At 42.9% G+C, this 23,794-nt stretch overlaps 1 long non-coding RNA gene across 1 annotated transcript in view; it reads left to right on the forward strand.

Moving 5' to 3' along the window:
• The window catches only part of LOC133234133 (uncharacterized), a 102,246-nt gene that overhangs the window by 15,455 nt on the left and 62,997 nt on the right, over positions 1–23,794 (forward strand). Inside the window, exon 2 of the long non-coding RNA XR_009732035.1 lies at positions 5,022–5,122. This is a non-coding gene — a long non-coding RNA (uncharacterized LOC133234133). The remainder of the gene's footprint in view (positions 1–5,021; positions 5,123–23,794) is intronic.

Below are 23,794 nucleotides of genomic sequence, written 5' to 3' on the forward strand. Positions count from 1 at the left end.
AATGGAAGTAAGTACAAAAGAAAAGCTAAATAGATTTTGCCGTTACACAATTAGAACTCCTCTATGTCAAGGAACATCATTCACAATAATAAAATCACAACTTCGGAAAAGTAATTTACCAACAGGGCAGAGGATAATATCATTAAAACAAAGGAAATAAAGAAAAGGAACAAAAGGAAAATATAAAACAGAATATCATTAAAACAAAAGACAAGGTTAATATTAAAAGATCACAGAAATTTTAAAGAAATACAAAATCTAATAAACATGTAAAAATATTCACACTCATAACTAATCAAATGCTAATTAAAACAATGTCTGTATTTTACTCACCCACTAAACTGGCAAAACATTTTTAAAAAAAAATGTTTTCTGTGCTGATAAAAGTTTGACAGAAATTTCCATAATAAATAGCTGGCAGAGGTAAGAGTTTGTGTTAGTACAAAACTCTTTGGTGATATCTACCTAGGTACTCAAAGCTTCTCAGGTGGCTCAGTGGTAAAGAATCCACCTGCCAAATCAGGAGATGCAGGTTTGATCTCTGGGTTGGGAAGATCCCCTAGAGAAGGAAATAGGACCCCATTCCAGTATTCTTGCCTGGGAAATCCCATGGACAGAGGCCCCTGGCAGGTTACAGTCCATGGGGTCGCAAAAGAGCTGGACGCGACTCAGTGACTAAACAACACAACAGCCTAGGTACTCACACTGGTCCCTTCCGCTGGCTCAGGAAGCCCCTTCCAATGAACGTAGCTTAAGAAAAGAGAAACACAAACAGATATGGAAATACAATGCTTTACTTTTTACTACGTATTGAATAATAAGAGACATTGGTTTGATCCCTGGGTCGGGAAGATTCCCCCTGGAGGAGGAAATGACACCCCACTCCAATATTCTTGCCTGGGAAATTTCATGGGCACAGGAGCCTGGTGGGCTACAGCCCACGGGGCCTCAAAGAGTTGGACATGACTAAACGACTGAGCACATACATACATTGAATAATTATTTATAGTACTGAAAAATTGTATGTGTTCATGAACAGGTGACTGGCCAGCCACTTAAAAGTTATCTTTCATAAAACATAAGTAAGAAGGGAGTTTAGGGGAGAATGGATACATGTATATGTAGGGCTGAGTCTCTTCTGTCCACTTGAAACTATCACAAAATTGTTAATCATCTATACGCTAATATAAACTAACTTTTAAAGTTAAAAATAATCATAAGGCAGAAATACTGAACACAGAGCACTATAACCATAGTACCTGTCCCAGTATATATTTAGGAATACTGGAAGAGTTATCAATGTCAAGGGCCTAGCATTGAGCCTTGCTCATAAATGGCAGATTTTACATTCATATATATTCTGAGTTACCATTTTAAAACATAAACATGCATTAGGATTGTAATTTAAAAGAAAATTTACCTATTTTTAAAAATATATATATACTATATTTCTCAACCCAAATTGCCTTGTTTAATGGGAAACCTCGAGCAAACTGGTGTTTCTTACGCACTCTGTTCTAGATCAAAAGCATACAATGAAACCCAGGCTGCGGCTGAAACCAGGCTCCATCCTGCCGAAGTTCTTTTGAATAAGAGATCATATATAAGTCCTTTGATTGTTCTCTGCTGTCTAGCTCTTATCTCACTAAGAACGCATTCTCTCATTCCCTTTTCCAGAGCCCCCTTCCAAAGTGTAAAGGTGAGAGGGTGTATATACTTGGCCCAGCTCACAAGGTGGTGTGGCCCCTACTCCCCACCGAACCCAAGGATGTTGCCAGAGCACACGCTTGTGGAGCTCTGCATCCTTTGAACAGAGAGATCAGAAAAGTCTGGATTCACCAGTCAAGGAGGATCCTCCTTGTGAAAAATGTAAGAAAACCCAGATTTCTCAAAGGAAGTATAGGAACCAGATTGAGACAGAGAGAAGAGTGCTCTGTCCTTTCCTTTCAATGTTGTCATTGAGGAGACTATCCAGAGACCACAGGTTTCTACCTGTAGTAAAATGTGTTGGATGTCAATGGCTAGAAATTGCAGGGACAGGTACAGAGGTGGTGAGGAAATACGGACAAAGAGAAAAGTGGTGTCCTTCAGCAGAGAAGAGGCTTCGTGATGAGTGAAGTCAAGCCTTTCTTCGAATAGCAGAAAATTCACAGGCCACCATCCAGGGGCAAGAAACACTTAGGTTCATCTCCCAGCGGCCAAGGAGTCATCTGGGATGAGGTTGGAAATCAGTGAGCTAAGGGCCACGAGGTACAGAAACCAAATGCTCAAGAGTCCTGGACTATCAGCGCGATGCAAAGACAAGCACAAAAGCCCATACTGTGGCTGGAGCTATGAAAGACACAGGGTTCAAGTGGCGGTCACTGGCTGCAGAAATATATTAGGAAGTCTTAGAGGCTATCGATAAATCCTCATGATATGAATCAAGTTCAGTGGCTTAATTATGTTAATGATATTAGGAAAAAAAGGCAATGTGAACTCGGGGTGTTAAACAGCAGTATTTTTCCTTCTAGAAGGGTCTCAACAGCAGTGTCAGCTGGTTCACCGCTAATTTTCACATGAACTTTCTAGATGCCCAGATGTGGATTTCTGACACTTGAGTGGAGGATACTAGCTCTCCTGGCGTATGTACACACACAGAGTAGAATGGACCTGAACGGCCACGTGTTGGAGAAAGCACAGATGCAAGGGACAGTGCTAAAAAGACAAAAGAGCTAGCTTACGGGTCTCCCACTGGCCAAATTGAAACTTGAGCGTCAAAAAGCTTATATAACTGTGATTACTTGAAATATGATGAATTTGAGCAAGGCTATAATTTCATAATGATACTAAGAAAAAATTAATATAAAGTACACTGAAGGAATGAATGTAAAAGTTAGGATGAATTCATTAGGATGAATGTAGAAGTCTGACTATAAAGGGACCGATTTTTTTATTAGTTTTAATGAAAAGAGGTTAATATAAATCAGTATTTTATTTCTTCTATTAACTCTGCTGCTGCTGCTAAGTCGCTTCAGTCGTGTCCGACTCTGTGCGACTCCGTAGACGGCCTCCTACCAGGCTCCTCTGTCTCTGGGATTCTCCAGGCAAGAACACTGGAGTGGGTTGCCATTTCCTTCTCCAATTCATGAAAGTGAAAAGTGAAAGTGAAGCCGCTCAGTTGTGTCCAACTCTTAGCGACCTCATGGACTGCAGCCTACCAGGCTCCTCTGTCCATGGGATTTTCCAGGCAAGAGTACTGGAGTGGGGTGCCATTGCCTTCTCTGTCTATTAACTCTATTTGCCTTTAAAACAGAGATATTAACTTAATATCTATCTGTATAAGAAGAGAAGGAGAAATACAGGGAACTGTGAGTTACCAAATCACCTTGGGAAAATATACAGAACCAAGATGGGGAGGGACTAGGCATGGTACTCACACACAGTAACTATGCAGAAAGGAGCTTCAAACTGTTTCAGGATGACTCGAAAAGGCCAAGTGTCTGAAAAACAGCACTCATTGCACAGCCTTAACACTACCTTTCCCGGGAGACAAAACTCCTAAGGGGCGTCTATGAACTATAGCCACTAGTATGGTATCTATACACTGTAAATAATGCTGAGAGACCAGGTTATCACAATAACAGGACAATGAGCTATGTCATGCTGGCCAAGAAAGATTTCAACATTTAGTGGGGAAATTCCAGGCTACTACAAACTAAAATCTGCGAGGAAAGAAGAAAACTATGAACCTAAATTTTTTTTCTTTATTGATGTTAAAAGAGAATATTATCTCAAGATGGAAGTTTCAGCCTGATGTCCATGGCTTTGTTTTGAACACGCTTGGTAAAAAAACCTGGGTTTATGCCGTAACCAAGAATCAGCTGATTAATGGGATCCTGTAAACCTGGCTGCCCAAACTATTCATTTTCTCTTTGGTTTGGGTTGGAATACTATAACCTTGAGAAAGTTTTTAATTAAGAACTGCTATAATTTTAGGAAGTATAGAAATGTTATTAAAATAATAAAGAGAAGAGTTCCCTGGTGGTCCAGTGGTTAAGACTTTTCCTTCCAATGCGTGGGGTGCAGGTTTGATCCCTGATCAGGGAGGTAAGATCCCATATGCCTCCTGTCCAAAAAAACCTAAAACACAAAGCAGAAGTAATATTGTAACAAATTCAATAAAGACTTTAAAAATGGTGAACAATAAAAAGTTTCTGAAAAAGTAATAAAGAAGTATAGAGAACAAAGAAGTGGTCACCAGTAGGGAGAGAAGTTAGGGGGGAGGGGCAAGATAGGGGCATAGAATTAAGATGTACAAAGTGAGTGCATGCTAATTTGCTTTAGTCATGTCCAATCCTTTGTGACCCCATGGACTGTAGCCCACTAGGATCCTCTGTCCATGGGATTCTCCAGGCAAAAATACTGGAGTGGGTTGCCATGCTCTCCTCCAGGGGATCTTCCCAAACCAGGAATTGAACCCACGTCTTCTGTGGCTCCTACATTGCAGGCAGATTCTTTACCACTGAACCTCCAGGGAAGCCCGTACAAAGTACTATGTATGAAATAAATGAACTAAAAGGACATATAGTACAGTGAATATAGCCATTGCTTTATAACTTCAAATGGACTATAATCTACAAAAATACAGATCCACTATGTTGTACACCTGAAACTAATATTGTAAATCAATAAAATAAAAGTAAAATAGAGAATGAAACAGGATGACATTCTAGGAATAGATTTAGGTATAAGTATAGTAATTTTTTCGGTAATAGTAATATGTCTGACTTCTTTGAAATGTTCAAAAAATGTCAACTAAAACAGACAGTGAAAGGAATGTTCACTAAAACAGTGTTGCAACGAGGATTTTTTTTTTTTTTAATTTATGGATGTTGCAATGTTAGTTTCTATTGCAGCTGGGGGAGCAGAGGCCAGATTCTAATTGGTTACGGAGTAAATAAAACAGGACTGGGGCTGGGGTAAGGCAAGTGAAGCATTTGCCTGTTGGCTGAAGACTTGTCTGATTTTTGATCTTTCAGGTGGTTCAGCTGCTTTGTTCCACTAAACCTGAAATTAACAGTTGAAGTTGAGAGTTAACTACTTCGAGCCCTCCTTCCTTCTCCTCAAAACAAGTGCAAATGTAAGTGGGGAGTGGGATGCAAAACACTAAGTAATCAAAAGTAATAATATTTTAAAGTGAAAGTGAAGTCGCTCAGTCGTGTCTGACTCTTTGCGAGCCCATGGACTGTAGTCTACCACACTCCTCCATCCATGGGATTTTGCAGGCAAGGGTACTGGAGTGGGTTGCCATTTCCTTCTCCAGAGGATCTTCCCGGCCCAGGGATTGAACCCAGGTCTCCCATATTGTAGGCAGACACTTTTACCGTCTGAACCACCAGGGAAGTTAAGGCAGTAGTTTATTTTCAACACAAAAAAACCAATTGTATTTCTGTATTTTAGAAATACACATCTGGAAAATAGTCTTAAAACACCATTTAAAGTATATGCTCAAGAACATTGAAAGCAGGAATTCAAACAGGTGTTTGTACATCCATGTTCATAGCAGCATCATTCACACAACAGCCAAAAAGTGGAAGAAACCCAAGTATCCATTCCACAGATAAATGAATAGGACTTCCTAGGTGGCACAGTGGTAAAGCATCCGCCTGCCAGTGCAGGAGACACAGGAGGTGCAGGTTCAATCCCTGGGTCAGGAAGATCTCTTGGAGGAAGAAATGGCAACCCATGCCAGTATTCTTGCCTGGGAAATCCCATGGACCGAGGAACCTGGTGGGCTACAGTCCATGGGGTCGCAAAGAGTCAGACATTACTAAAAGCAACTTAGCATGTGAACACGATGAATGAAATAGGATTCATGCATACGATATAACACTGTGGGTGTGTGCTAAGTCACTTCTGTCATGTCTGACTCTCTGTGACCCCATGGACTGTAGTCCCTCAGGCTCCTCTGTCCATGGGATTCTCCAGGCAAGAATACTGGAGAGGGTTGTTGTGCCCTCCTTCAGGGGATCATCCTGACCCAAGGATCAAACTCTTGTCTCACACCTCCCACACTGGCAGGCAGGTTCTTTACCATTAGTGCTACGTGGGAAGCCCACTCAGTCCTAAAAAAGGAAGGAAATTCTGACACATGTTACAACGTGGATGAACCTTAAAGACATCATACTAAGAGAAATAAGCCAGTCACAAAAGGACAAATATTGTGCCATTCCACTTACAGGAGGTACCTAGAGGAGTAGGTGGATAAGGTAGTATTTTAAAATAATAATTAGTGCAAACTTAGGAGGAGCCATATTTCCACATTTTAAATACTAACAGGGTAGAAATTAAGAGAATTGTGGACAGCAGGTGCATACAGAGGGCTCTTTTTCTGAAGTTGTGTGCAAGGAGACAGCTTTTGCTCAGAGGAAATCCAGAGTTCACAGAGACGAGATGGCTTGGGGGTTGGTTCAAGATGTAAAATAGATAGGCAGTGGGAGTTCGAGGCGTGACGAAGGGAACCCAGTCAGTACTCTGTGACAACCAGAGGGATGGAATGGGGAGGGAGGTGGGAGGAGCTGCAAGAGGGAGGGGACATATGTATTCCTAATGCCGATTCCCGTTGATGTGTGGCAAAAACCGTCAAGTAATTATCCTCTAATTAAAAATATATACATATATTATTAAATAAAAAGATGAAAGAACCTGGAGCATATTCATATGCTAAAGCCGGTGGGGGAGGGGGGAACTGAGCCCTTTCCCTCCTCCTCGGGCTGTGTAATTACAGGGAGGCAGAGGAATTGGGCAGTATAGATGGAGATATGTACAAGCCAATTCTTCCCACGTGCATGGTACTGGGGTGTGGGGAAGAAGGGAAGGGCTGTCAGGTGGAGTGGGTGTCCCACCTCAAAGCAGCAAGCAATTCCGTCCTCTTGGGTAATGCACATTTTTTTTTTAATCCTTTGTTCTAGACTGTGGCAATGAGACCCACCCTTCCAAATAGCATCACACACCCATCTCCACCCTCTCCCCATCAGGTTAGACTAACTACAGAGAATGTCTGCCTCAGGCTCACTTTTCTTTTCCCTTAGCTCCTTGGGCTTCTTTTGTGGTTCAGCCGGTAAAGAATCTTCCTGCAATGCAGGAGACCCAGGTTTGACCCCTGGGTCAGAAAGATTCCCCTGGAGAAGGGAATGGCTGCCCACTCCAGTATTCTTGCCTGGAGAATTCCACAGACAGAGGAGCTTGGTGGGCTACAGTCCATGGGTTCAAGAATCAGAGATAACTGAGCAACTAACACTGGCTCCTTTTATATTGCCAGGACAGCGCTGGGGGTGGGATGAGGAGCCCTACACCTTGTTATTGAAAGTGCATTCTGGGGGCCAGTAGCAGTGGGCACCACCTGGGAGATTGGTAGGAATGCAGACACCCAAGCTCCATCTAATTGAGAAACCCCACTTTTACCTCCTCTGGTCTCTACCTTGCTGAGCATTAGAGACATCTGGGGTCTTTAACAAATGCTAACACCTGGTTTTCACCCACAGACCTGATTCAATGAGCCATCCTCACCTCCACACCCCCAACATGGCGTCAGAAGTTTTATAAACTCTCTTGTGGTTCTAACGTGTAGTAATGCAGCAAAATTTGAGAACCACTGCTCTACGCCTCCTGTGGCTCCACCTTCTAGGCCTTTTTTTTTTTTTCCAGAGTCTGTGTGCCATTTCTAGGCAGCAAAAGGAAAAGGGAAAGGACTGTTTTTTTTATGGATATATACATATGTATATTGTAATATTTATTTACTTCACTGCATCAGGTCTTAGTTGCAGCATGTGGGGTGCACAGACTCTCTAGTTGTGGCAAGCGGGCTTAGTTGCTCTGAAGAATGTGGGATCTTATTGGTTCCCAACTAGGAATTAAACATGCAACTCCTGCATGGCAAGGCACATTCTCAACCACGAGACCACCAGGAAGCCCCTAGGAATTTCTTCTACTTTTGACCAGGATTATAGGCAGGCAAGACTGAATGATTTTCTTTCCAGGTCCTGTGCATTTAGCTTGTCTATAGGGAAGCCCATCCGTGACCTGGTGAGAATGTTAGTGGTGGTTCTGTGCTGTCTGCAGGGCTCGGTTCCCAGAGCCCACTCCTGCACATGGAAGTGGGGACTCACCTGTTAGGGTGTTGTGTCCAGCTCCCTGTGATTCCATGGACTGTAGCCTGCCAGGCTCCTCTGTCCATGGGGTTTCCCCGGCAACAATGCTGGAGTGGATTTCCATTTCCTCCTCCAGGGGATCTTCCCATTCTAGGGATTGAACCACGTCTCTTGCATCTCCTGCATTGGCAGGTGGATTCTTTACCACTAAGCCATCTGGAAAGCTGTATTAGGGTGTGACTCACCATTTGAAATTCAGATGAGCCCTCCAGTTTGGAATAGCCCTTTGCTTACTGGGCCATAACTCTATCTTTTATTTTCAAACTTCAAAGTTTAGTTTTGAAATAAATGGTTTATTTCACCACATAAGCCTACAGTTTCCCCCCCTTCCCCCGCCCCCAGGTAAAAGCGACAGATTTAAACTTAATCAACTGTTCTGGGACTTTATTGGTGTCAGCTAGTTGGCTGTTTTCTCTGAGAGTGCTTCAGAGTCAACAGCTGAATATTTGCCTTGCTTTTGATCTTTGAGGTAGTCCAGCTGCTTTGTTCCACTAAGCCTGAAATTAACACAAGAAGTCAGGATTTAACTACTTTGAGGCCTTCTTTCTTTTTATCAAACCAAATGCAATTATTTGATCTAATAATCAATAATATAAACTTAAAAGTCAAAAGGAAGATTAGAAGGGTGGAAGAGAAGTTAAAAGAAGATTCAGATACACAGCACAACAATTTCAATAAGAGATTTGGAGAATAAAACGTGCTAGTACGTAGAGCAGCACTGACCGTCTCGTAGGATTTTTGTTTAATTTAAAGATAGATCTTATTCTCTGGTGGTTGTACTCATGCAAACTGAATATAAAAGAAAATAGTAATAGTTTGTATAACATCACAAATATAAGGACTCAAGCTGCTAGGGCTTCAGGGTGACAGCCTGAAAGTCAAAATGGATTTGTGTTTATGCACTCATAATTTTTATTTTCCGCGTACAGACTGATTTACAACGAAAGTTTTGCTAACCTTGGTAATCTCATTAACCATTTACATGACTTCTTACATCTATGTAGTTTTACTTTGCAGTTGCAAGAATTCCTGTTACCGATGAACTTTAACTTGCATAAATAATAAAATGAAAGAAAAATGCACAGTTAATTACTGCTTGAATGAATAAATGAATGATCCATTAATCTCTCATCATTGCTCTTTATCAAAGCCAAAGCTCTTCTCAGAATGAAATAATGACAGTAGTAGGAAGTGGGGGAAGAGAGGGAAGGGAGATTTATTCTTTTGGACTAGAATGATCAACCTGGGGTCCAAATGAGAGAAAATAAGGGTCTCAGCTGGTGAGAATTCCCCCACATCTCCCACCCATTATGGGGTTTGGCTGCAGGTGGGGGAAATTGCCATCTCAAATCTCATTCCTGGGGACTGCCTCTCCTATTTCTATTTGAGAATGGCAGATAAGTGAGAAAGAGGCAACTCACCACAACTCTCTGAACTCCTGGAATAGAAGGTGCCCTGCTCCTGTGAGCAAAAGAAACTCCATGAGCTCTACATGCTAGCATAGCGAGTGCAAGCTGACGTTTAATATATACGTTTAATATATGTCACCCAACCCAGACAGAGGATGGAAAATGCTGAACACCCTCCTAGAAATTCACATGAGTGTTTTGGTCATTTAAGAGAAGAGCGCTTGCTCGAAAAAAAGAATCGTGCCTTTCATCTGATGAACTCTACTGTAACTAGGCACTTCTTCAGTGTAGTAAACCATTTACTTCTGTCAAGAAGCTCTTGTAGCAGAACTCTGGAAATATAAGTAAGCTCTTTTTGTCTAGTTGTAATTGTTCAGTTGCTATATTGTGTCTGATTCTTTGTGACTCCATGGAATGTAGCACACCAGGCTTCCCTGTCCTTCACTATCTCCTGGAGTTTGCTCCAGGTCATATCCATTGAGTCAGTGATGCTGTCTAACTATCTCATCCTCTGCTGCCCACTTCTCCTCTTGCCCTCAGTCTTTCTCAGCATCAGGGTCTTTTCCAATGAGTTGACTCTTTGTATCAGGTGGCCAAAGTATTGGAGCTTCAGCTTCAGCATCAGTCCATCCAGTGAATATTTAGGGTTGATTTCCTTTAGAATTGACTGGTTTGGTCTCCTTGCAGTCCAAAGGACTCTCAAGAATCTTCCCCAGCACAACAATTTGAAAGATTTTTGTCTAATCTTACAACAAACCAGGAACTCAGATCCAGTTTTGAGATGGCCCAGTCAAAGCAGAGATATCCTCAGGTCCTGTTTGCTGTAGTTACGCATGTGAAAAAAATATGAGTTGTGCTTTTTATGATCACTTTCATGAAATCCCAGGAAACACCTGTGGAGCAGTTCTGGGATGAGCGTGGACTTTTGCACTGAACTGAAGAGTATGGTCTGAGAGGAAGGGCACCTTCTATACACCAGATGGAAAACATTCATCCATGAGCCTGTTACAGATCATCATTTATTCTCCAACGTCATAGTCTGTTCACCTTGTCTGGAATGCTTGGCCCCCAGATATGAGGCTATTCTAAACAAGCAGTGAGAGAGAATGGCTTTAATACTTCCCTACCAAAAGGCATATATAATGGTGGTAATATATCTTGTTAGAGATTCCCATGTCAATTCATAAGGCATTTAGCATAGCAACAGGGCCCAAAATCACATTCAGATTGAGGAAAAAATGGGTGATAATTATAATCAGAGGGCATAACCCCATTTACTTTTAAAAATATGATTTTAAAAGTAATTTATAATCAAGTTTCATCATATTCCTATTTCAGATTTCAAGAGAAATTGATTCGCTGTAATGATATTCTTTTCCTTTGAATATAAACCTGTTGGAGGTAGCACATTAAAGGAATTTGAAACTACCTCTGGCTTCCTCATCTAAGAGGACTTTACACAGGCTGATCCTCTGTCTGGAAAAGTCAACTCCTTTCCAGAGATGGGAAGGAGTTGGGTCAACGATGGGTTGGACAAACGATGGGTCGTTTGTCCCATCTTCCAGACTTCAGTTTATTTTATGAGCCCAACTATGTGCATCCACCTGCTGTGTTGCTCAGTTGTGTGCAGCTCTTTGCAACACTGTGGACTGTAGCCCGTCAAGCTCCTCCGTCCATGGCGTTTTCCAGGTAAGAATACTGGAGTGGGTTGCCATGCCCTCCTTCAGGGGAGCTTCCTAATCCAGGGATCAAACCTGAGTCTCTTATGTCTCCTACATTGGTAGGTGGGTTCTTTATCATTAGCACCACCTGGGAAGCCCATGAACTCAATTAGGCACTCCCCAAAATTCGCTTGTTGAGGTCCTAACCCCCAGGACCTCAGAATCTGACTGTATTGGGAGATAGCATCTTTAAAGAGGTAATTAAGGTTAAATGAGGTCATTCGGGTGGGCCCTAATTCAACCGCACTTGTGCCCTTGAAAAAATAGGTCAGGATAGAGATGTAGACACAGCACACACCACGTGAAGACACACGAGAGTGCGACGACCTGCAAGATAGGAAAGGTGATTTCAGAAAAAGTCAGTCTTGCTAACCACTACTCTTGGATTTCCAGACTCCAAAACTGAGAAAATACATTTCTGCAGTTTAAGCCACCCAGTCTGTGCTACTTGTTACTGCAAACTTAGCAAACTCATACAGTTGACACGTCCCTTATCTGTAGGGCCGTCAGTCTAAATTAGTCTAATTGTGCTTCCTTGTGTCACTTTTGTCTTCTTTTTCATAATTTTTATCACAATTTAAAACCATTGCATTTTATAGAACCAAAAATGCCATTGACTGTAAAATGCACAATTACTGTATCTACCTCTGAGAAAATTGGATAAAAAACCCAAACACTCAAGGTACAGAATTTAGCATGGGACTCCACATATGAAGTTGGCTCACTAATGGAAGGGCACATCAGAAACAAACCCAGCCCAGAGAGAAAGGGACAGCAAGGAAACTCCACCTTAGTCCTGGTGGGAAGAAGCAGCAACTCTCTCCTCGACTTTGTATCAGGAGGTGATCATCATGCAGGTGTCTGGTCTGAAGCCCAACTGCAAGTGTGGTCCAGAGAAGCTCAATCAGGGGATACACTGTATTTTTCATTTTTAAATTATTTACTTTGTGCTGGAGTATAGTTGCTTTACAATGTTGTGTTAGTTTCTGGTGTATAGCAAAACGAATGAACCACACATTATACATATATTCCTCTTTTTTAAATTTCCTTCCCATTTAGGTCACCACAGAGTGCTGAGTAGAGTTCCCTGTGCCATAAAGCAGGTTCTCACTAGTTATCTGTTTTATTCATAGTAGTGTATGTATCGGAGAAGGCAATGGCATCCCACTCCAGTACTCTTGCCTGGAAAATCCCATGGACAGAGGAGCCTGGTAGGCTGCAGTCCATGGGTCGCTAAGAGTCGTAAACGGCTGAGCGACTTCACTTTCACTTTTCACTTTTATGCGTTGGAGAAGGAAATGGCAACCCACTCCAGTGTTCTTGCCTGGAGAATCCCAGGGACAGGGGAGCCTGGTGGGCTGCAGTCCATGGGGTTGCACAGAGTCGGACACGACTGAAGCGACTTAGCAGCAGCAGCAGCAGCAGTGTATGTATGTCAATTCCAGTCTCCCAATTCATCCCACCCCATGTCCCCCCTAGTGTCCATCCGTTTGTTCTCTACATCTGAGTCTCTATTTCTGCTTTGCAGATAGGTTCATCCGTACCAGAGTAATGCAGATAAAAATAAGTAAATGGGGCCTAATTAAACCTAAAATGTTTTGCACAGCAAAGGAAACCATAAACAAGACAAAAAGACAACCACAGAATGGGAGAAAATATTTGCAAATGAACCAATTGATAAGGGACTAATTGCCAAAAAATACAAACTGCTCATGCAGCTCAATACCAAAACAACAAACAACCCAATCAATAAAAGAAAAAAGTGGGCAGAAGACCTAAATGGACATTTCTCCAAGGAAGACTTACATGTGGCCAGCAAACCAGTGAAAAGATGCTCAACATCACTAATTTTAGAGAACGCAAATCAAAACTACAATGATGTATCAGAATGGCCATCTGATGATGATCAGAATGGTCATCATCAAAAAATCTATAAACAATAAGCACTGGAGAGGGTGTGGAGAAAAAGGAACCCTCTTACATCGTTGGAGGGAATGTAAATTGATGTAGCCACTATGGAGAACAGTATGGAGGGTCCCTGGAAAACTAAGAATAGAACTACCACGTGACCCAGCAATCCCACCCCTGGGCATATACCCAGGAGTGTATTTTAATGTAGGATATACTTTAAAAGAGGTTTCATGTTGGGAGTAGCCCTGGGTGAAAGAAATGAATGCAAATACTCTCTGGAAGAACTTGGCTCCCTTCCAGGCCATCTTGATGGTAAGACACGTTCATCATTTAGTGAGACTTTATGTTACATATGCTGTTATGTTGAAAAGAAAATAACTGCTTCTTGAGATATGGTATGATTTGATTGCATGGATATTTGCTTAGTGTCTGAGGTCCATAGATCACATTGGCATCTGTTTGCTCCCACCTTTATCCTTCTCCCAGCAGTAGTGATATATAGTGGGGATCTGATAAAGAGGAATAAAATGAATGAGTAAAGCAAAATCTTCTTGAGTTTTACCCACTGAAATTTTGACTTAAAAAAAAAAATTCCAGTTCTGTTGGATTGACCAATGAATTGATGCTTTTGAACTGTGGTGTTGGAGAAGACTCTTAAGAGTGCCTTGGACTGCAAAGAGATCAAACTGGTCAATCCTAAAGGAAATCAATCCTGAATATTCATTGGAAGGACTGATGCTGAAGCTGAAACTCCAATACTTTGGCCACCTGATATGAAGAACTGACTCACTGGAAAAGACCCTGATGCTGGGAAAGACTGAAGGCAGGAGGAGAAGGGGAAGACAGAGGATAAGATGATTAGATGGCATCACCGACTCAACGGACATGAGTTTGCGTAAGCTCCGGGAGTTGGTGATGATGGACAGGGAAGCCTGTCGTGCTGCAGTCTATGGGGTCGCAGAGTCAGACACAACTGAGCAACTGAACTAAATTGATTGGATTTACCAAAAGGTTCATTTGAGTTCTGCCATAAGATATTATAGAAAAACTTGAATGAACCTTATGGTCAACTCAATATTTCCACTTACTTACATGTGTTGAAGGAATTTTTAATGCAGTGGAAGGAACATTGGACTTGGAAACTGGAAAACTTAGATTTTGGTCTTAACCTCTGTACTGATTAGCCCTTAGATGTTGGGCAAAGGCCTTAAGCTTTCTGGGCAACTTTTAACCTCTCTGTAAAATCATTGCCTTGTATCCTGTAATCTCCACAGTCTTTGCAATTCTAATAGAATATTCTCCAGTGGCAAGAAGAGAAGAACCATGAAACACACAATTGGTAGAGATTCACAAGTATTATTATCCTCTGACCTCTCCTGGTGTGACCAGGTAGGCAGTTGACATGATGCTGAGAACTTGGTCATGGATGAAATGCTCCCATGACTCTCTTCCTCTTCACTAACCCCATACTACACAAAGATGACTCCTTTAGTGACTGCTTCAAATATTTTCCTGCAGTGATGTAAATAGCAGTGGATTGTGGATGAAGGGTAAGAAACAGCACCTGGGAAAAATAAAACATGAATGGAAGAATTAGGTATTTGTCATGGGTGAGAGAAACTCCAAGAGTTTGAAAGAAGGCAGAGACAAATTACTGAGATCAAGGCAAATTGTGTGTGAGAAGTAAGGTAGATTTATAAGAAATAGGCCAATATAAACCCTGAAGCTTTGAGGCATGCAAAAAACAATTTACAGACAATCAGGAACAAGGAATTCTCAGGAGCTGAAGTTAGAGACAAAGCAAGGAGAATGCAAGGCTTCCCAGGTGGCTCCATGGCACAGAATTCGCCTGCCAATTCCTACTGTGACACAGGTTCAATCCCTGGGTCGGGAGGATCCCCTGGAGGAGGGCATGGCAACACATTTTAGTATTCTTGCTTGGAGAATCCTGTGGACAGAGGAGCCTGGCAGGCTACAGTCCATGGAGTTGCAAAGAATCACATACAACTGAAGCAACTTAGCACGCGGGCACATATTGAATGAAAATTTTAAAATAAATATGAAATAAATATGTGATTTATTCTTTTTGATTGAAGCAATTTGTCTTGTTTTAATTTATATGGCTGTGCCGGGTCACAGTTGTGGCACTCACAATCATTGTTGCAACATGCAGGATCCAGTTCCCTGACCCGGGATTGAACCCAGGCCCCCTGCACTGGGAGCATGGAGCCTTAACCACTGGACTACCAGGCAAGTCCCTGTGTGATTTATTCTTCCTAGTAAGTGAAGCAGCAATTTCTTATACAATCCCAGGGAAAACAGAGAGGTCTATGCTACCTACCTCTGGACAAGGGAAGACATGTGTAGAACAAGTCCCAGTGAAGAGGAAGAAGGGAGTGTCTGCCATCTGCCCCGACAGGCTATGGGAAGGCCAAAAAGAAGAGCATGGGGACACGAGAAGGAAGACCTGGGGTACCACGTCCTTGCTCCAGGCTAAAGAAAAGGCAGCACCTTACGAAATACCTGACCAGCCAGCCACTCTTCCTGGCTTCATTAATATTCAACTCTTGTGTTTTTTTCTGCATATTTAATTTTATCTGCTTGTGAAACTTTATTATATGTGTTTGTATCCACTAGCGATCTCTAAGGAACGAAGACCAATACACATTAATTATGTGAAAGCCAAAAAAAAAAAAAAAAGAGGAAAAGCAACCACTGTCTAGGCTCAGTCCAGATAATAATCAGGTCTTCAATATCAGGCAAAACAACTGAAGGTTTTGAAGAGTTTATTTGGAAAATTTAGGAAGTACAGTGGAATCCTAGCTTTAAAATTTTTCCCCTGAGAAAGGTGTGTGTGTGTGTGTGTGTGTGTGTGTTACAGGAATGGCAGGCATAGACTTGGTGCTAAGGATGCTTTTAATATTGCATGTAACTAAAATACATAATCATATATTCCATATAGATCTTCAAGGAATCAGAACATATTATTCATATAATACACACTCATAGACACACAAGTATACATGTACACACCATATGTCAGTTTTCAGAGAATTAGAATGCAAATTCACTTAATAAAATATGGTGAGTATAACTTTAATCTTTGAGATTCAGGAGCTATTTTTGGCTCCTTCTGCCTCCGGGTGTATTACTATGAACGTAAGTGATTGTGCCATTCTTCACAGTCTAGGTTGTTCGCATTTTTTTCTGATTATTTTATTGTGAATGGATGGGAGCCTTCCATTGTACTTCCACAGTTATGCAGACCTAGTCACCAATGTGCAGGTCATTTTGGGGTACGATTGGGGCACTTACAGAAAAACAATAAGACTTGTCTTAAGATGGAAATATATGTGAAAGCTTTGCTAGTTATGTCTTTGGGGTGATTGGTTTCCCATAGCAAACAAACAAAACCCCAAGGAGACAGAGTTCATATTTACTTCAGGAGACAAGAGAAAATTTTAGTGAGGAGGTCACATTTGAGCTTGGCTTTGAGGGGTTAACCCATTAACTAACGGAGCCCAGAGGGGATTCTGGGAGGAAGTCTTAGTGGGAACAGAGGGGCAGAAGCAGCTCGGAGGTGAGTCCCCCCCTACTCAAAGTTGGGTCTGGGAGGCAACACCATCAATATCCCTGACCTTTGTGAGAAATGCAGTCTCAGGTCCTCACTCCAGCCCTCCTGAATCAATCTACATTTTGATTGATGATTCACATGCATATTAAGTTTTAGATGTACTTGTATAGAATGTTGCTTATATTATTTGTAAATATGGCTAAAAATTGGATCCAATTATGAAGGGCCTTGATACTATGCTGAGAAACGTTGACTTTCTGTGATAGGTTATATGTACCATTGACAGCTTCTAAGCAGACACTGATGGGTATGTTAGTTGCTCAGATGTACAACTCTTTGCAATCCCATGGACTGTAGCCTGCCAGGGTCCTCTGTCTATGGAATTCTCTAGGCAAGAATACTAGGGTGGGCAGCCATTCCCTTCTCCAGGCGATCTTCCCAACCCAGGGATCAAACCTGGGTCTCCCGTGTTGCAAGCAAATTCTTTACCATCTGAGCCACCTGATGTGCAAACTGAACACCAATTCAGTGGAATCAATGCTGGGCTTACTGTGGGACAGGTCTTACAACTCCCCTGATGTGTCAAGTTCCTCCAACTTGAAGTCTGGGGAGGGAGGCAGTGGTAGCAGCTAAGTGGGCAGGTCATTCTTGGGGGCCTCGACCAGGTAGGTGGGTAGGGCATCCACTGAGTCAGTGGCTATTTACCAACTGCCCATGTGCAAATAATATTGGATTGGCCAAAACGTTCATTGAGGTTTTTCTGTAACATTGTATGGAAACACCAGAAAAACTTTTGGCCAACCCAATACTTTGGGAATGTTGCTCTGGTTTCTCTGTTTTAGATGCACGTTATTAAGGAGAGGTAGAAGACAGGAGAAAATAAGTAAAAGGGTATATGACTAAAACTCAGTGACATCATTCAGTCACGTCCGAATCTTTGCGACCTCAGGGACTGCAGCCTACCAGCCTCCTCCATCCACGAGATTTTCCAGGCAAGAGTACTGGGGTGGGTTGCCATTACTTTCTCCAGGGGTAAAAGACTTAGTACTTTGTCCACCTGATGCGAAGAGTTGACTCGCTGGCAAAGATCCTGATGCTGGGAAAAATTGAGGGCAGGAGGAGAAGGGGGCAGCAGAGGATAAGATGATTAGATAGCATCACCAACGCAGTGGACGTAAGTTTGAGCAAACTCCAGAAGAGAGTGAAGGACAGGGAAGCCCGGCATGCTGCAGTCCATGGGGTGGCAGAGAGCTGGATATGACTTAGTGACTGAACAACAACAAAGGCTCAACTCTTTTGTTTGGGACACAACAGAGAGAAAGGAACAGGATAAAGATAGTTGAGAAACTGCAGAGGCAAACCGACAGAACCGCCAAAGTCTGGTTCATTTTTCTATAACGTGCCTGGCATTGTGCTAGGCCCTAGAGTATCAGGACAAAACACATTCTTCCCATAAAGTAGCTCAAAACTAGGGATGGAGGCAGCCATACCACAAACAGGTTCTGGGTGGCACGGTGGAATTTTCAGGGAGGTGAAGATCCTTATCTGGCTGAGCCCCTGTAAATAGAGGAGTGGAGGGCTGGAGACTTGAAGAGAAGCCTGTTCACATCACTGGAGAATGAAGTTTCTGTAAGTGAACTAACAGGGGACCAGGCTGTAAGAACAGGCAGGAGCATGACTCAAAGGACCTTTCTATGGGGCAGTGGAGAAATCCTACTTTATCCCACAGGCCATGGGCAAACGTTGAAGGATGCTAAACAGGAGAATAATATGGAGAGAACTGGATTTTCAATAAATAACTCTGCCAACAATGAAGATGATGAATGAAAGGGAAGCAGTACAATTTGCAGAGAAATCAACGGATGAGAGACATTTGAGAAAAGAGCAGTCAACTGTGTTAGAAACCATGAAAAATGGGCGGAGAGTTGGCGGGGGGCCTGGCGGGGGTGGGACCCATTGTCTTGTTGGTGAAGAGGTTATTGATATCCTCTGAGAAGATAATTCAGTGGAGAGCAGGTGTCTACCAAAGAGCTGAGGCGTGTCACGGGAACAGGGAACACCTGTGAGTATTTGCAGCTGGCAGGCTATGTAGCCCATAGGGCGAGGAGAGATCACAGGCATTGTATCTACCAAGTTCTCTGTGGGAACAGGGGTTTTTGCTGTTCATTTTTTTCTAGAATAGTGTTATACAGGTATCTTCTAGTTGCCAAATGCGTGGGGATCTACATAAATGGATGAATGAAATATTTTGAGTCATTTTGCTTTAATTTGGAGTAGCTTCACCTTTCAGTTGCAACACTTTAGTATAGTTTCTAATGAAACTAAGACCATTTGGCCGAAGAGGCTTTCTCATTCAGACTGTTGGGTAATAACAGTGAATGAAAAAAAGTGAAAGGGAAAGTGTCAGCTGCTCAGTCGTGTCAGAATCTTTGCAACACTATGGAGTGTAGCCCACCGGTTTCCTCTGCCCATGGGCTTCTCCGGACAAGAATCCTGGAGCAGGTAGCCATTTCTTCCAACAGGGGATCTTCCTGATCCCGGGATCGAACCCGAGTCTCCCAGATTGCAGGCAGATTCTTTACCATCTGAGCCACCAAGGAAGCCCCAACAGCAAATGAAACCCAATCGAGTTGACCAATTTCATGGCCCCTCTTGTCAGTACTGTCCAATGATGCCTAAAATGAGTGTTACGTGCACAACTTTCCTCTCAAAACACAGTTAGTTCAGCTGGGCTTCAGTTTTAAAAGCCTCTGAAAGGCTTATTTGCTCTACACGAGGAGAGAATGAAGGCACGTTGGTGCTGAGTGACAGTGTCATCCACGCCTCTGTGTGCGGAGTCAATGTATGGTCTTTATTGACAAAGAAAGAAAACCAGTATTTGTAGAGCATGTGCCAAGCATTGGTTACTGGGTTAGTGACCTTCATTTCAACAACAAACCCATGAGGTGGTTATTTTCACTCTCAGGCCAAACAGAAGGACAGGGGCTGGCACAGATGGCTCACGCAATGTTCCTGGGCTCCTAGCGACAGGATGCAGATTTGGGGCTGCCTGACTCCAAGGACTGGGCTTTCTCTCCCTCACCACACTACCTCTTGAGAAAGTAAGATGTAGCAACTCTGGTAATTATTATGTGTTAATTGCTGAGTCGTGTCCCACTGTGACCCCATGGACTGTGGCCTGCCATGCTGCTCTGTCCATGGGATTTCCCAGGCGAATACTGGAGTGGGCAGCCATTCCTTTCTCCAGGGGATCTTCCCAACCCAGGGATCCAACCTGGGTCTCCTGCACTATAGGTGGATTCTTTACCAGTCTGGGCCACCAGGGAAGCCCAATTATGCCAATTATGATAGGAATGAAAATGTTAAGTAACATGAATGGAAAAAGGACATGTGAAATGAAAGAAATGTGGGAAGTCTGAGGGTCTCTGGGGTGGCCTGTGAGCTGTTATAGATCTGCCTTGTGGGTTGGGGCTACTTCAGTGTCTTTCGGAAGAGATCTCAGACATGGATGAAGCTCAAAGCTGATTGGGTTTGCAAAACACACCAATTGTAGGTTCTGGAGTTATCATTACTAGTTCAAGCTTAGCCATTTGACTGTGAGTTTGGGGATTTTAGCTTCCCTGGTGGCTCAGACGGTAAGGCATCTGCCTGCAATGCAGGAGATTCGGGTTTGATCCCTGGTTTGGGAAGATCCCCTGGAGAAGGAAATGGCAACCCACTCCAGTATTCTTGCCTGGAAAATCCATGGTTGGAAGAGCCTAATAGGTTGCAGTCCATGGGGTTGCAAAGAGTCAGCCATGACTAAGCGACTTCACTTTCTGGGAGGATTTTGATCTTCAGAAGCCTGTAAGCTTCCTCTGAGTTCCCACTCTGCCATCTACGATACAACCAATGGTGGCCATTTATTCAGTGCTTACTACAGCTGGGTCTCTGCTCTTCATATTTATAAGCTTCCTGATTATTACAACTGTCCTGTGAGGTAGGTATTTCTATTCCTACTAGCACATGTGGATAGTGGAACTTAGAGAAGTGGGAAAATTTGCTTCAGTGTACATAGAAAGTGAAAAACTGTGGTTTGGACTTAAATCCATGCTGATTGGAAGGGTGAGTTCTCAGAGCCACCATGCTCTGCTGCCTTTTATGCATCTGTTTTTTTTTTTTTTTCCTGATTGTTCACTTCACTGAATTTCCCACTGGGCTTTGAAGCACTTGAGGGCAGAACTGACTCATCTTTGGACACTTGGAAGATAAGTCAGTGTCTGACACATGGTAGGTCCCGAAGAAACACTGGGAAGAAGGAAAGGATGGATGGAGGGAACAAGGGGAGGACTAACTATTAATATTTCATGTCTATCCTAGTCTTTTCCATATGTGAACATAAATTTTCTCTCTATATATTTAATGTAAGAGTATCACAATAGTTATACTATTTCTCACTTGTAGTGTATAGTGAGCTTCTTTCTATGTCATTATATAGTCTTCTAAAAATTATTTTGACATTAAAACAAATAATGTTATTCCCTGTTTCCCTCTTTTCCCACCAGAAAAATAAGTTGCTTATTGGGAAAATTTCAAAATGCATTACCTTTTTAAGACTTCTAGATATGAGTTGGACTTCCCTGGTGGCTCAGAAGGTAAAGAATTTGCCTGCAATGCAGGAGAAATGAGTCCAGTCCCTGGGTTGGGAAGATCCCCTGGAGAAGGGTATGGCTACCTGCTCCACTATTCTTGCCTGGAGAATCCCATGGACAGTGGAGCCTGGTGGGCTATAGTCCATGGCGTCGCTAAGGGTCGGAAATGACTGAGCGACTTCACTTTCACTTTTTACTTTCATGCATTGGAGAAGGAAATGGCAACCCACTCCATGTTCTTGCCTGGAGAATCCCAGGGATAGTGGAGCCTGGTAGGCTGCCGCCTATGGGGTCACACAGAGTCAGACACAACTGAAGTGACTTAGCAGCAGCAGCAGATATGAGTTGGACTTCCCTGGTGGTTCAGAAGGCAAAGAATTTGCCTGCAATGCAGGAGAAACTAGTTCAGTCCCTGGGTTGGGAAGATCCCTTGGAGAAGGGTATGGCTACTCCCTCCAGTATTCTTCCCTGGAGAATCCTGTGGACAGTGGAGCCTGGTGGGCTACAGTCCATGGGGTCGCAAACAATCAGACATGGCTGAGCGACTAATACTTTCACTTTCACTGAGATTCTCTCATGGGTTATACAAGCCCCTAGAACTCTATTCAAAATTTAGTTTTCACCAAAAAAATTTAGCCATCTTAAAGGTAGGACTAGATATACTTACAAGACCAAAGTTTGGTAAGGTTATTTCCAAACTTAAAAATCTCAGAGCCACACCATTTTATGAAATGAAACAAAAGGCCCCCAAAACAGCAAAAAATGAAACTCTCAAGCTCTACATAAATTGCATTGGTACTGCAGATTTTTGTGTTTTAAAAGGAAAAACTAGGTTACCACAAGACACTGTGTATTTAGACAGGAACATGTTAGGCTGGTGTTCTCTGCATGTTGATTGCTGCTTGGATTTACTAGGTTAATCTCTTTCATCCTTGTTTTCAACAACTCAACATTTTTCCATTAAGGCTTAGTGAGGGGCCAGGAATGCATTTAGGGATTTGGATCCTTAGAATTTAATCCCCAGGGTGTGTTGTGTTTGGAGAATTCAGGTAGAGTCTTGTGGATCTTGCCTTGAGTTTGGGCATTTGGTTTCTGCGGTTCTGAATCAGCCTGGACCTCGCTGCCAGTACTGGAGATTGGACGTGTATGAAGCCATCTTGAGAGAGGGAGTCTCTGCTAAGAAAGACAGTGGCTGGTTCCTATCTGCCCTGGGCAGGTCCTGCCCAGCTTCTTGCTCTGGAAGCAGACCTGGCTCTTCCCATCCTAACCAACTGAACCTGTTCTCATGCTATTTTGCCGGAGCTGATGGCAGTTACAACTCCATGGGACCTTTGGCACATGTTGGCTGGGTCACTGGCGTTCTGCGGAGAGGAAGGGGAAGAACAAGACTCTAGCTGACAGGAAAGCAAGTGCAGTAACACAACTCAGTGTGGCTGGACCCTCAGTCTAGGGAATGCCCCAGATTCATATGCGACTCTCAGCTCCCAGAGTCACAGGGAGGCCATTATCTACTTGCATCATCTTGCTAAGCCTTGGAATGCCTGTCTGTAAAACAGGCATGAAAAACACACTTTATAGAACAGCTGTGAGAATTAAACAAGAAAGCTTGTGTAAACTGAATAACACAATACCAGTCACGTAACTAAGGTCTTATCAATCACTGAATCAACAAATAGGTATTGAATACTGACTTTGGGCCAGTGCGCGGAGGTAAGTCAGCAGATGTGGTTCCTTTCTGTAAGGAGATTATGTTCCATAAACTCAACAATGTGAGTAATGTTTTGCTGCTATTATTATACGGTATGCTGCTGCTGCTGCTGCTGCTAAGTTGCTTCAGTCATGTCCGACTCTGTGCGACCCCATAGGCGGCAGCCCACCAGGCTCCGCTGTCCCTGGGATTCTCCAGGCAAGAACACCGGAGTGGGTTGCCATTTCCTTCTCCAATTATATGGTATGCTTCTGCTAAGTCGCTTCAGTTGTGTCTGACTCTGTGCGACCCCATAGGCGGCAGCCCACCAGGCTCCCCGTCCCTGGGATTCTCCAGGCAAGAACACTGGAGTTGGTTGCCATTTCCTTCTCCAATTCATGAAAGTGAAAAGTGAAAGTGAAGTCGCTCAGTCGTGTCCAACTCTTAGTGACCCCATGGACTGCAGCCTACCAGGCTCCTCCATCCATGGGATTTTCCAGGCAAGAGTACTGGAGTGGGGTGCCATTGCCTTCTCCGATTATATGGTATATTAGCTATCTATTTCTATATAACAATTCATCTCAAAATACAGACACTTAAAACAGCAAATCTTTATTTTCTTCATTCTATGGGTCAAGAATTGGGGGTAGATTAGTTAGGTGGTTCTGG

The sequence above is a fragment of the Bos javanicus genome, chromosome 21, assembly GCF_032452875.1.
Source record: "Bos javanicus breed banteng chromosome 21, ARS-OSU_banteng_1.0, whole genome shotgun sequence".
Taxonomy (NCBI): Eukaryota; Metazoa; Chordata; class Mammalia; order Artiodactyla; family Bovidae; genus Bos; species Bos javanicus.